This window comes from Polyodon spathula, chromosome 6, assembly GCF_017654505.1.
Source record: "Polyodon spathula isolate WHYD16114869_AA chromosome 6, ASM1765450v1, whole genome shotgun sequence".
NCBI classification, from domain to species: domain Eukaryota; kingdom Metazoa; phylum Chordata; class Actinopteri; order Acipenseriformes; family Polyodontidae; genus Polyodon; species Polyodon spathula.
The window spans coordinates 23175859-23190956 of NC_054539.1; the positions used below are offsets into that span (position 1 = coordinate 23175859).

At 39.1% G+C, this 15098-nt stretch overlaps 1 protein-coding gene across 3 annotated transcripts in view; it reads right to left on the reverse strand.

Moving 5' to 3' along the window:
* The window catches only part of LOC121317042 (rho guanine nucleotide exchange factor 10-like), an 88944-nt gene extending 85184 nt beyond the window's left edge, over positions 1–3760 (reverse strand). The window contains exon 1 of one of the 3 annotated variants that reach the window (XM_041252602.1): positions 3586–3760. The gene's annotated coding sequence lies outside the window, so the exon portion shown is untranslated. The remainder of the gene's footprint in view (positions 1–3585) is intronic. The other 2 variants (XM_041252599.1, XM_041252601.1) reach the window with 2 other exon arrangements.
* Positions 3761–15098: the final 11338 nt, after the last annotated feature.

The following is a 15098-nucleotide window of genomic DNA, read 5'->3' on the forward strand; positions in this document are numbered from 1 at the left end:
TGAAATCAACTCAAATCAGGCTATATACAAGGGTCAGTGGAAATCAAGTTTTAATTTAAACCTTATCTAACAATACTTGACAAACCTGTGCTTAACCACTCAGTGGGTGCTGATCACTAGCACTGCAATACATTGGAGTAATAACAAAAGTATTAAACATAGATCAAATATTAAGCATTACGGACCAACAAAAAAAATACTATTCAACAGAAAGCTCCAGGGTTAAATCTGCTTTTAATACAGTTTTTGAAACCCTCAAAGTTTCCCAGTGACCAAACACATTTATATCTCACAAGCAACGAAATTTCAAACACAGTGATGTAAACTGAACTGGACAAGCATTCTGCCAGACAATGCAAGTTTAGATCAAAGTGTTCACCCGGCTGAACAGATTAATTCACTCGCTACAGTATTTACAGCATACTAATGCAGCTATCGTATCTACTGAATTACTATTAAAACTGAAAAAAAAAAAAAAAAAAAAAACTCATTGAAAAATATATAAAAATCCCCACAGCAAGTAAAAGGTTCCAAAAAGAGAAATAAGAACGAACTCCCAGATCACTGAATTGGGGAATGGCCTTTAAAATGCCTAAAAAGTTCAAACTGAATTTGATGACAGTAATCTTTTGATATAATTATGCATTTTATGCAAATTCTTTAACAAACATTTAATATGGTTTGCATGCACGTGTGGCAGGACGATTGCTCTGCACAAGTGGGAATTAGTATTGGTGTAATTTGTATGTGGGTTTATTGTGTCTTGTTTTGGAGTTGATTTGTGTGATTGCTCTATTGTTTACAGAACCGGACGCTCAGTTGAGACATGCTGCCTGCTAGGTTTGGTTGAGAGGAATGGCAACGAGTGATTGGCTGTCCCGGTCCTCAATCAACAGGTGGGCAGGTCTCGACTGTGTATAAAAATATCCGGTGGAGATCGCTCGGGGCGACTGCAATGCCATGCTAGAGACGGGAGCTGCGTATACTCAGGGGGAGAGGGCCTGCTCTGCAGGAACTACAGCTAGGCAACCCTGAAACTGCAAGCACTGCTTGAAAAGGCAATGCCCAGCCAAGGCCGTATGAAGCAACAGGAGTCATCGTATGAATACCGGCTCTTCAGTAGGTTAGTTTAGGGGATAGTGATCCCATGTAATGTATAGCGAGGGTTAAGTAGTGTAGCAGGTTCCTGGGGTGGGACGCCTTGTTTATAAGGCTAATGCTCACCAGTGTGGCACCTTTTATTTGTGGTTTTCGTACTGTGTTTTATTTTTGTACAGCTTGCTGCATGTGTCCTATGTGCCTTACCATGGCTGGTAACGTCACGTGACCACCTTTGTTCACTTTCGTTCTATGTTTCTGTGAATAAATCCTGCGCGACTGTGCCGGCGTTTCAACTCCACCTCCATTCTGTCTCTGTCATTCTTAAACAGCGGTTACCCACACACGTGACATGAGCACCCTGTCACAGCAGGGTTCAAGTTTGTGCTTGTTAGAGGCTAATGCCGTTGTGCCTGTTCTTGAAATGCTTTGGATGTTTGGTATGGTTACAGAAACAAGCAAAGGACTCCCTTGACCGACTGGAGCCTGTTAATCTGCAGACTTTGAAGGCTGTTCACTTATCCAGAGAAACCTTGATACAGAGCATAGTTAATTCCATTCCAATAAGCCTTTAAGCACTGGGGGACAGACAACTTCTACGAGTGACAGTAGACAGTACAAAAGGAATGGAAATTTCACCCATTTCAGATTTTAAGATGTGCTTGGTTAGACCAGTGTATAGGTAACAAGCTCAGGTGTATCTCATGAATCACAGTAAAACCAGGAATCGATCAAACTACTATGCAATGGCACTCTTATTTCCCATCCTTGAAGCATCTTTTCAAACAGTATTTTCTTCATTTTAAACATAAGATATACACACAAAAACACATATATAGCACTGCCGTTGAAAAAGTGCTGAAATGAAGGACAGTAATTGGTGTCAGTCCAGTTTATCCCTGTTTCAAAAATAGTGATCAGCTATTAATGTCAGGGAAAAGAAAACCAGACACCGATTTTCTGACGCTGGTTTGGCATGTGGGCGTTTTAGGGCAAAGACAACATCCGAGCTAGTAAACTGTCTTACTAAGGGTCTGAGGAGGTATTTCCCCAGTTTCTGTCTGATGAAGTCTCAACATGTTTGTGTGAAAAAGAGCTGGGTTTGTGGTGGTAAAAATGTAAATTTGGATTAAGCTACTTTCTCTCCATGTCAGGATGAAGTAGTCAAATAATGTTAATATCATTTTAAAAACTTGTTTGATGGGATTTCCAACAAAAAAAAATAATGAATTCACAGAAGTCAATGAAGTAAGGGCCCAAGCAACCTCCCCTTTACCTCTTGAGCTGCATGTCCCTAAGACTACGTAAAGGCAGGATGTGAACATTGAATTCTAATACAGTGGAGAAGTATTTATATCATGGCGATCCAATTACAGTTGAAAGTTAATAGCCCATTGTAGCTACAAAACATGAATCCAACTCAGTGAAAGAGTACAGTGAATCTGCAGCTAGTGGGTGGCATAATGGCCCATTTGTTCCATTTTGGTCACATTTGAGACCAAGCCCAGGTTACAGTATACTGTAGTAATATCCATTTGACATCAAACTGAATTACTGTCAGACTCAATTGTAACGAGTTGTAGGCTAATTGTAAGAGTTATGCTGATACAGTAAACTACAAGGTCAGGAGATTTTCCAGGTGTAATCTACACAGGTCTACTTTAGAACATCTTCAAAATGGGCTATATACTCAATCTTGCACGTTACAAGCAAATCACCATTATAAACTCTTATTATTATTATTATTTTGTTTTTATCATATCTACTTATTAAAATGCTCAAATTCTGCCAACATTGTCACATTGTGCATCACTATGCTGGGCATTACTGTTGTTATGCAGCACTTAATAAACAAGATGCCGTTTTAAAACAATAAAAATTGCAACCCATCATTTCCAAAGGAAGGGCCTACAAACTAATTCACTGGAAAACTTTAGGATGACGAATTCCATGGGTTGTGTTGCACATCAATAATATTCCCTTTCTGCAGGTATGCGATTTACATCATATCACATTACCAAACTTTAAATATATGTATTACAACTCAATATTTCCAATTGCTTCATCCAAATTAAAGTTACGTGATGACATTAATATAGTGTTAGCAATGACAAACACAACACGCCAGCCAAAATAATTGTTTATAGATTAAAGTCCAAAACAATAACATATTTAAACAAAACGCTAACGTGATGTACAATATAAAACACATACTTCCGCCCAAAAACACATACTTTAAACCCGAGGTATTTGTTGTTTTAAAGCTAAGCTTTAAATAACAATATGATTTTTGCATCCATGCTAAAACCAAATCGTACCATACTCAACACTATATTGTTTTGCATACGTTGGGTTGCCCTTCCACTTCCAAAAAATTCTCATTGTGGCAAGACTTTCCAGATGACCGTTTCGCTTAACATTCATCCTTAGCACACAGAGACACACAAAATTACAATTACCGTGGCATATACACCTCCCTACACTTACCCGATTCTGAGGTGCATTTAAGCAGTTATTTTTAACGGTTTCCTCCCTCTGTTTGTTCCAAAGTTGACCACTACAGTCCACTCAATCCCGACTGCCACTGACTCAATTGCTTGTCTTTTTGCATTTTTTTTTCCTCCAGTTTTCCAATCTCTTCCAAGACAACCACTACCCGCCGCTCGCTATTGGTGCTGCTCTGTAACTTTGAAGAAGTGATTGGCCAACTGCACCTCAATCACAGTAATGCGGTACCCAGCCGAGGTGTGTGTTGCATTCCAATGTGATACACGTGACTTGTGAGGTGGCTTGTCTTTGCACAGCTGCGCGCGAGAAGTCATACATCAACTTCTAGAATTCTAACTAGTCGGGAGATGTGCTGTGTTAAATGTTTTGCTGTTTGCAGTTAACAGTTTAACTTGTTCGTGTCACATTTTCCAACAACGGTGGTGAAAAGGAAAACGTAAAATAAGTTTTAACGAAGTAAAAACAAATGATGCCGTATGAATAAGTAATTAATTGTTAATAACAACCGGTGTAGGACGCCCGAAACACTACACAGCACGCTCTAGTGTTTTGAATGTAAATTGATAACACTAGTCTGGAGAGTAATGAGCGTAAGTTTAAAACACTCTGCTACGCTTTGAATTCACGTTCAAAACACTCCCTTCAAGACTAAAACACTCCCCCTAACACAATCATATCAATAAACAGTTTAATACTAATATGTACGTGTATCATATTTTATAATCACTGCTTAAATAAAACAGCTACATTTAACGCATTTAGCCTAATAGTTGTATTCCTCAATATGTGTTTTGTTGTTTTATATATATATATATATATATATATATATATATATATATATATATATATATATATATATATATATATATATATACACACACACACACACACACACACAGAGTACCAGTCAAAAGTTTGAGTACACTTGCTGGAAACGAAGTTTTTTTCATAACTGAAATGTTTTATGTCGTATACTTTTCTGTAAATACTTGTAAATGAAAACACATGTTACAATATACAAAACAAAACATAAGGAGTATCAAAGCAATTTTAAAGAAAATTGAAAATTGTCTCTAAATCTTGGATTCCTCAAAATAGCCACCCTTTGCCTTAATAACAGTCTCACAAACACGAGGCATTCGGTTAACAAGTTTCAGAACGAAATCACCCGACATGTCTTCCGAGCTCTTCTGCAGGAATTCCCAGAGATGTAGGGCACTTGTGGGTAGCTTTGCTTTGACTCTTCTGTCCAGTTCGTCCCATACAAGTTCTATGGGATTGAGGTCTGGAGACTGGGCAGGCCAGGTCATTAGATTGAGTTGTCCTTCACTTTCCTTCTTCGCCAGATAGTTCTTGCACAACTTTGAGGTGTGTTTCGGGTCATTACCTTGCTGAAGAATTAAGGACTGCCCAACTAGCCGTAATTCTGATGGAATGGCATGCCTCTGAAGTATGCTATGATAGCCATGCTGGTTGAGCTTGCCATGGACTTGGTAAAGATCACCACCTCTGTCACCAGCAAAGTAACCCCAGACCATAACACTGACTCTTCCATGCTTGGCAGTGGGAACCACACATGCAGAACTCATGCGCTCACCCTCTTTACGTCTTACAAGTACTCTGCGGTTGGACCCAAATATTTCAAATTTTGACTGATCGGTCCATAAGACTGACTTCCACTCCTCAAACATCCAGTTTCTGTGTTTTTTGATCCAGGCAAGTCTCTTCCTCTTATTCCGCACTCTTAACAATGGTTTCTTTGCAGCAATTCCTCCAGTTAGGCCAGTTTCACGCAACCTCCTCTGAACAGTTGATGTTGAAACATCTGTACTTCTAGTAGCATTTAGCTGAGCTTGTATTTCAGGGGCAGTTAAATTTGCTGGTTTCATAGACTTGTGACTTGAATGAACTTGTTCTCTGATTCTGAGGTCACCCTTGGCCTGCCTGACCTTGTTCGGTCCTCATGAGTGCCACTTTCTTCAAATCGTTTGATGGTCTTGGCCACAGCAGTTACAGACACTTGCAAAGTTCTTGCGATTTGTCTTAAACATTGACCTTCATTTCCTAAAGTAATTACAGACTGTCTTTTTTCTTGGCTTAACTAAGCGTATTTTGTCATTTTCTGCTCCCTTATATCCAGGAATGACAAACTTGTACCAATGCTACCTATATTTATAGTAATCATGGACCCTCACCTGTGAACAATAATTGGTGACAAATGGTTAATTAGGTAACATAGAGAACATCTAACAAAGACACTTTTATACTTAGGCCAGTATTCTAACACTGTGTTATACACATTTCAGACTTTTAACTGACTTGGGCTTCAGACTGAAATCCCCTTGCTTTGGGTGACCATTTCACTTAAACTGACAAGATTTTCATTTAAAAATTAAATTTTTGAATGCAATTCAGCTTATATAAGTACATGTATCATATAATGAAATATTAAGTGTTGATAGACAAGTTTATACAGTTAAAAGCATAGATAATCATGAAAAACCTGGTTTCAAGCAGGTGGACTCAAACTTTTGACTGGTACTATATATACATATATATTCTTCTAAACATGTGTAAAATATGTTTAATAATCGTGCTAATCTAAATGTGTCTAAACAAGACTAAATACAAATGCATTCTGTATTTGAGGTATTTGAGCAAATACTATTTAGCTAACTAATCTGTACATGAAATAATGCAATTCTGCCTCAGGTTTGTTGATGTTACGTGCAACGATACACTCTATCTGTATGTACACGAGTTACACTTTATATGTAACAAGTGGTATTTTTCTAATATTTAAAAAAAAAATCATTTTTAAAAAAGTTGTATTAAACAAGATAACATATTCAAAATTTGTTGTATAGGAAAAAACTCTATTATCCCTCTAGAATGATTGTTGTTGTTTTTGATGCAAAATAACTTAAACCAGTATGCTTGAAATAAAGTCACCCTGTTAGCCATAGATTCCAATTCACTGTACTCGTGCGTGTGTGCGTGCCTGTGGTTTATTGGCTGTTCATTACATGTAAACAGTATATATATATATATATATATATATATATATATATATATATCTAAGATATATATATATATATATATTATAAACCAAAACGCATCGTTAATTTTCAATTCAATTAAATTAATTAAGCTGAAAAACGTTTGTGGAAATACAAATTTAATAACATAACTGTAAAAAATCTACGTAAATGCTTTGATCGTAAAGTATTGTAGTGTTGTGCGTGTAAGACTGTTTTGAAAGTAATAAATGCTTTGAAGTAATATATAGTGTTTTGAGCGTGAGTGTTTTGAAAGTAGTGTTATAAATGTGACCTGAGTGTTTTGAACGTATTTTGATAGAAAATACTTACTGGTTATAAAGCAAAAGCCAACAATTTTTTTACCAAGTCAAAATGGGACAATTCTGCGTGGGCGTGGTGTAATGTTGATAACTGCTCTGCCTCAAAAAGTACGTGAATGGCGCTGGAATAGCAAACTGATTTCAGTCATATCAAACCAGTTGCTATTAGAAACAGGGTCAGAACACTGATTCTCCATTGTGCCTTTTTATCCATTAAGGACATCATCACCAAAATTAAACCAGTCAATGAAAAGGTAGACAGGAGAAGCACATTATGATACATTTGATTTTATAACGATTTTTCAAATCTTTTAATAACTTTTCCAAATGTCTCACAAACTATTGATGATGATTGTTGTAAAACCGCTTATTTAGTCTTTGTAACTTCATGATATCTTAAGCCTGGAATTCTGCGTTGAGTCATAAAGCAATACCATTGCTGTTTGTTGTTGATTTCAATCATCCTCTGATGATTGAAATCAAACATTCCACAGTTCAGCTCACTGACAGCTTTTTTTTTTTTTTTTTTTTTTTTTTTTTAAATTTAGTCGTTGCCAATTATTATTTATTTTCTCCCAATTTGAAATGGCCAATTGTGTTTAGGCTCAGCTCACTGCTGCCACCGCTGCGCTGACTCGGGAGCGGCGAAGACGAACATACGCTGTCCTCCGAAGCCTGCGCCATCAGCCGCCCGCTTCTTCACACACTGCAGATTCACCATGCAGCCGCCCAGGAGCTACAGCGTAGGAGGACAACGCAGCTCCCAGGCAGCTAACAGGCAAGCCCACAGGCGCCCAGCCAGACTACAGGGGTCGCTGATGTGCAGTGAGCAGAGGACACCCTGACCGACCTAGACCCCTCACCCCCAGGTTTCTGGCATTAAGGCAGTGATTCATAAGGGGAGAGTGACAGGCCAGGCTAATGCAACTGAACTGCACAAGCAGAGGCTGTACCTGTTGCTCAGTGCCTTGCACTCCAGCCCTTAACCACAGTACAGAAGAGCCATCATGATCACTTGCATCACGAATTACATATCTGGTATATTTCCTTTGCATTCATTACCTCGTTTTCACCATAGAGGTCAGATGTACAGACCACTGTTACCCTGTACCACATAATATAATGTAAAAATGTAAGGTAATGTAACAAACTAATGCACCTAATATGTTTTCCTTGTGCTAGGAAACACTGGAAAATACATCTTTATCACAGAGGCAGCAACTATGAATGAAACTCTGCTCTCCTGGCTTAGACTGACAGAGCTAAAAGAGGCTAATGGAGAGAGCTCATTACCGCTACACAATGTCCAAAAACCATTAAATATCATGTTTGTGAGTCTTTGTCACAGAGTGAATTTTACTGCTGTTTGAGATTTCATAATACAGTGTTCACGTCTTACCAAAGGTGGTCAGGAATTTGGTATTCATTTTAAAGGAATATTGAAAAACTATTAAAGTTACTAAGATTTCACATTAGAACCTGCATGAATAAGGCTTTTGTCTTGCCTTACTGGATGCTGAAGATAATGTTCTTACTTAAAACACATCCAGACTTGACTAATGTACAGCCCTGCATTGTGGTATGCTGCAGGCAACAGAAAGTGTTTCTGCTTGGGTTCTGACAAATCGTATAATCAGCACTGGCAGAATTGACATTAAGATTCTTGGTAGTTGAGCCTTGAATCAACTGACTCAGGTCTATGACAGGCACTCCCTTGGTCTACCACTCATTGTGCTTTGGTATTTCTGTATAAACACAAAGATGGTGTTGTGTATCAGTTTCATCGATGACACATAAGAGACCAGGTCAGTGGCATTTCAACAACTCCAGGCTGGGAAGCTGTACCTTATTCACAGTCAAGCGCTACACTGGCCAAAAAAATGGTTGCGACTCACTACTGAAGTCAACAAATATACCCTCACACACTAATTTAAGTAGCGTCCTTTATGAACAAGCATCCTGTGGAACATAACAAGCAAATGAGTTTACATAGCTCTAAACTATATAAGCAAAGGATACATAAAAAGGTTAGAATACAAGAGTATGAGGGCACAAAATCTTAAGCATGGTAAGAAACACTTGATTTCTCATCAGGTTCTTCAGCTTACATAGGCACTATCCTATTCTCATCTCAAAGTGAGGGAAGGAACACAGGGTGTGAGACTATTTCAAATCGGCACATCAGAAATACAATAACTCAATGTTTTTTTTTTTTCTGTTGTTGTTTTGTTAAGTGTTGTTTTTGTTATACGATAATAAAGTCAGTTTGAATAGATTATATATTTGATCAGTATTAAAATAAAACTAAGAAAGGTGTACCAGCTTTGTGTCACAAAATAAAATCACTAAAGATTCAATTTGGCATTTACCTGTTCTTAAAAATTGTTATATCCTGTACATGTAATTTCTTTCAATGGCTTATGTTCTTTGATTCGTGTATAGCATTTGTTACTGTGAACTGTGTTGCCATGCAAACTGCTTTTGCTGCCTTCCTCCATTCAAACATATCACCCAGGTTTTTGTAAACGAATATGGTCGTCACATCGCAATTTGGGGTTCATACTGTGTTGCAATACCTCTTTAAATATGCAGCAACTCAGTTAAAAACATGACTGCAGTAGTCCTAATTTGCTGCCACCTGGTGGATGAAGCAGATATTAGATTACATCTGTGTGTACTTAACACATGCTGTGTTCTGCAGTGGAAGGTTAGGCCAAGGTGAAAAAAACAGCACTTGAACATTTTCTTACCTCTAATTAACAACATTATCACGTGGAAGGTATGTGGAAGGAACTTTCAATTGAAGCACACTTAAAATTACCAATATGAAAAAAGAATTGCAAGTACAAAACATCATTTATTGTATTTCTCAGACACAGTACACATTAAAGCACAATTACTTTTACTGTTGTACAAACCAAATGACATAAAGAATGTTGGTATATAAAAAATAAAAATAAGACACTTTCATCCCTAATTTTCATCAGTGTGTCTCGGTTCATATTTGAAGTGCTAATTATTTTTATTGTAATTTATTTAATACTGTACAGTACTTACCTGTAAATTAATTATAAGTTTATTCGTTCTGATTATGTGTCTATCACATGTTTAAATGGTAATAGCTTATTTTTTTTGTCTTTTTGTACATTTAACATGTTATGACTAGATGACAATATAAAGAAAATAATAAGTTGTTAGCTCTGCAATAAATAAACACAATGTGTGATTATTGTGTGATTATATACTGTTATTTTAACAGCTTCAGAGTTGCTAGGCGTCAGTGAGCTGAAGAAAAAAAGCCCTAGTTTTTCACTCTGGAAATCATATATTACATGGACAGTGCGAGAAACCAAAATCCAAGCCAAACTGCACAAAAATAGTAAAATATATTCAGCTTTCTTCTCTAATTACTTTGTTTAATGCCAACACAGTAGGAGAACTGTGCAGAATTGCATAGCAGAATACTGCATTATTGTCCTATTGTAGGCATTAGGACTGGAACAATACTATTGCTCCCATCTTTCAATATGCCTTGTAGGATATTGTAAACATCCGGTTCACAGACCCTATAAAATGAACCGAGTGTACCTGCAAACTGCATTGTAAACACAAGTGAACCCGGTCCTGGAAAAAAATGGAAAAGGACCCAAAAAAAAGCTTGCATCCAAACAAACTCGGTTCGTTTGCTTGCAGATAAGTATGAACAGCAAGCAAATTGATACACTGTTTCAAATGAAAACTAACCAGACCTAGTCTATTTGAAACAGACCCAGTATGAAAGCAGCCTAAGCTGAAACTTAATGCACAAAATAAGATGGTGTCATTTCAGGAAAACTCAAAGCTCTTCTAATCAAAATCATCTGCAATGAAGAATGCAGTAACAGACGATATCTCTATCTTCCTTTATAGATACAGATATCAGCAGGCAGGAATATCAAACAAAGAACAGAGCGTGTTAAACACAGTCCCTTGAAAATCCCTGTTATCAGTCATCACAAACAGTTTTTGACCAGCCAGCCTGAAGATGTTAAAAAAAAAGAAATTACAAACAACAACCAAAAGGGACATTTTACAATGACATTTGGCAAATCAAAGTGCAACGTTCTTTTCACAATATGTTTTTGATCAATATGAACTGATCTGCTTAGTAGCAGCAAGACTTACTATTTGCAAAACTAGCTTACAGGTAAAATGTCTTCTAATGGTCATTACAGTAAAGTACAAAGATTGAACTGAACTCATTTAATATACATGTTTATTTTCATCTTTCGGGTGCTTATTTAGGTAACATTCACACAAAAATCCTTATAATTTGTAAATACCATTTTAAAACAGACTATATTAGTATGCCAAGATTTTTTTGTACACGACTCAAGACTTCTTACGATAACTCCCCCTAAATGAGCATATAAACAGCAAATAACATGCTACATTTAAGTTTGTCGTTAACCCATTTTAATTTTTTTTTTTTATTATCTATGTTAGTGTTGTTCAACTCTTGAAGAAACCAAGGCCCTGCTGTTCCAAATCCTAAACACAACAGGTATTTACCTCCAGATAATGTGTTTATTGAAATTATCCAATGCATATTCTTTGGTAAAGTTTAATAGCAACAAGCAACTTTGTTACATGTACTGCAGGAGTAGCTAATTTGTTCCAAGAATGTTTGTTCCTATCTTTAACCAGTACAATTAGAAACTGTCCTGTTCCTTATGGAATAATTTGCTTTTGACTTTGGGCAAAATAAGTCCTTATATTATGCACTGGCTTTGCTCTCTTTTTTAAGAACTCATACAACAAACAGTCCTCTCTAGCTGGAGACATTCTATCCCTTTAATCTTATCTTTATACTGCTTGTATTAATTTATTTCATCAAATAGAACCAATTGTTTTCTAGGTGATCCTCTAGTACTTATTTAGACTGAATACAACAACAAAAAAACGCATTGTGGCAAAGTGGTTAACAGTGTGCAGGAGTGCTGCGGTGATCGATATAGACAGACAACGATAATCCAGGTGCAATGGTGTTTTATTTGTACAATCAAAAGTCTGATGACAAAGAGGCAGTAAATAATAAAAATGACAAAGGAAATACAGCAACGTGTATTGCTCTGTTTTAATGCATATGTTGGTCCCGAAATAATAACAGTCCCGATCTTAAACATCCACACGTAACACAAAGCACCAACACAAGTCCACAGTGAGTGCTATAGTGCTCGCAGTTAAAATACAATTTTTCGTGAACAATGGTGCAGTGATGTCCAGGTAACTGTTGGCCTTTGGCGACAGCTCCGGATCGTGTTTAGCCATCTAACAACAACAAATAAGTATAATTAGACAAGACAAAACACTCACGATAACAATACAGGTTTTTCTTCTGGTTTAACATTAACCATGCAAAGGAACAGATCACTTTGCTGCGTCCCCTTTTGTACCGTCAATCGTGACCCCTTGGTTAACGAGTGCAACTGCTCCTCCAATCCGCGGCTGCCACACTGTTTCCCTTCCAGGTCGATGCTTTAATATACCGTAGCTCTGCCCCCCCCTTCTAGATGGCCGACTTCCATCTAACCCTGGGAATGAATTGTCTTTACACAGCTCCCTTACAGGTCGGAAGGGAGATTTATCACCAAGAATCATTCTGTCTCTGTCACACATATGTATCCAATCTTACACTTCTTTCTGGTACATAAGAAATAGTGAGAAAAAGAACAGATCAAATGATGTACATACCTTTAAAAGCATCCAGGAAACACAGGTAAAAGGTGATCCATTGTGTCCCAAATCACTGCAGCAGCAAATCCAGCAACAGCAAAGAAATGATGAATGACCAAAGGCAAGTCAAATGTTACTTTGTCAGCAGAGATCACTAGATCTACCAGCAAAGTCCACAGGCCACAAAGAAGGACTACACCGCCTCCCTCGTATTGATGAGTCTCTGGACTTGGTTGCGGGCTCGTCCTGGTTCTCCTCCTTGGATCTCAAAAGCTGCTACTACCTGGTGGCCAAGACACCGGCTGCATGTCCAAAGACAGCTTACACCACTGGCAGAGGACTCTGGCAGTTCAAAATAATACCGTTTGGGCTATGCAATGCACCTGAAGAATGCCCTGACCCAGTCTCCTGTCCTCTCTCCCCCAGACCCACACCTGCAGGAGCTGTGCTGTCCCAACAAGGCTCTGCTTTGCCTGGGGCACGCTGCCTGGCTTCTGCCGCCTCGCACCTCCCAAGGATGCCTGCTTCGCACCACCCAAGGATGCCACGTCTGCATGGCCTGGGGCTGCCTGTGGCTCTGCATCGCCTGAGGCTTCTGGTGTCTCTCTTATATCCCCTAGGGCTGCCGAGGGTCCCGCTTCGCCCGAGTTGCCGAGGGTCCCGCATCGCCTGTCTCTCCTCTGCTTCTCCTAGAGTTGCTGCCGGTCCTGCTTTGCCTGGGGTTGCTGAGGGCTCTGCTTCGCCTGGGGTCATTGAGGGCTCTGCTTCGCCTGGGGTCGCTAAGGGCTTTGCTTCGCCTGGGGCCGCTGCTTGGCTTCCGCCGCCTGGGGCCGCTGCTAGTTCTGCAGGACCAGTCGAAGCAGAGCCTGTGCCTCAGAAAAGGGGGCTGCCAGATACAAAGAAGTGGGGGGAGGTCAGGAGACCAGCTCCCCCAGCCGCACTTTTGCGGCTGGAAGTATGGTGGCCAGAGCCCAACAAAGGGGAGCTGCCGGCCATGAAGAAGGGGTGCAGGAGGTGGGAGGTCAGGAGACCAGTTCCCCCTGCTACAGTTCGGCTGGAGCCCCAGAAGAGGGAGCTACCAGCCAGGAAGACATGGGGGGAGGAGGACCTCCCACCATGGCCACCGCTAGGGATTATTCCAGACCCCTCTTTCGGGACACTGAGACTGAGCGGGGAGGTGGCCGTCTGGGGGGGGGGGGGGTAACAGGGCGAGCAGCCCTGTTCAGTATTATTTTAGAACAGGGTTTGCCCCACCGCCCCTGTACTGTTTTTTGTGTTTATTTATTATTTATTATATATCTGTATGACAGCGAATCGCCATGTGCGTTATTGTTTTGTTTTTGCAGCGTGGATGGGAAGCCCATCCACGTTAATTAAAACTTGTGCAGAAGGTTGCCATCTCCTGAATTAAGAGATTTAATTTGTTGCTAACCGGGAGATGGTCACCTGTATAAATACCTGCAGCTCTCTGCACTCCGTGTGGGTGTACGGAGGACTGCGAGGAGTACTGAGAGCAAGAGCAAGAGCAAGAGCAAGTGTGAGCAGCAAAAGTTACTTAGTCAGTGAAGTCTATGACCAGCACCTTTTTGTTATTATTTTGTGTTCGTGATTTGTTTGTTATTCTCTTTTATTTTGCTCTGTGAGCAAGAGTAAGTTTTTGTTAAAACCTTTTATTTACTTTTGTTATTTAATAAACGACGCACGCCGCACCTTTGAACTGCAGATACCTTTGTTGTTCTTCCTTCTTCTGGTCTGACATCACTGCACGCCATTTCCTGCCACAGGGGCATTACAGCTATGGACAAAAGTTTTGTATCACGCCCTATAGAATTAATAATGTTACGCTGACATATTGAAATTACATATCGCATTGTAGTTTTCCACAAATTGGAAAATGTAACATTTCAAAATCTAACATGAAATACTGTACTACTATTTTAGTTTCTGGTAGACTTTTGAGATACCATTTGGTAGTTTCTTTGATTGTATGATGTTAAATAAAATATCGAAATTATGTTCATATACGTTTCTTTTTAATTATGTGTGCATCCTAATAATCTACTAGGTGATGCAAAACGTTTGACCATATATGTAAATTATATTAAAGTACATAGCCTACGGTGTGCTACTGACAACTACTGTGTGTCCTGGTGCAGACTAGCGGGACCGCACAGTGAAAATGCCTTGCGGTGCCAGGCCATTCTGTTATATTCAGGGGCGTGGTTTCCCAACACGCAAAACACGCAATTGCGTGGGGCACAGCATGATTAACCACAGTGTATAGGTAACAAGCTCAGGTGTGTCTTATTCAACTCACAGTAAAACCAGGAATGGTTCAAACTGTGTACAATGGGAGTCTTATTTCCATCCCTGAAGGGGAGTAGGTAGAGCATAGTTTACCAAATGATTCTGCTAG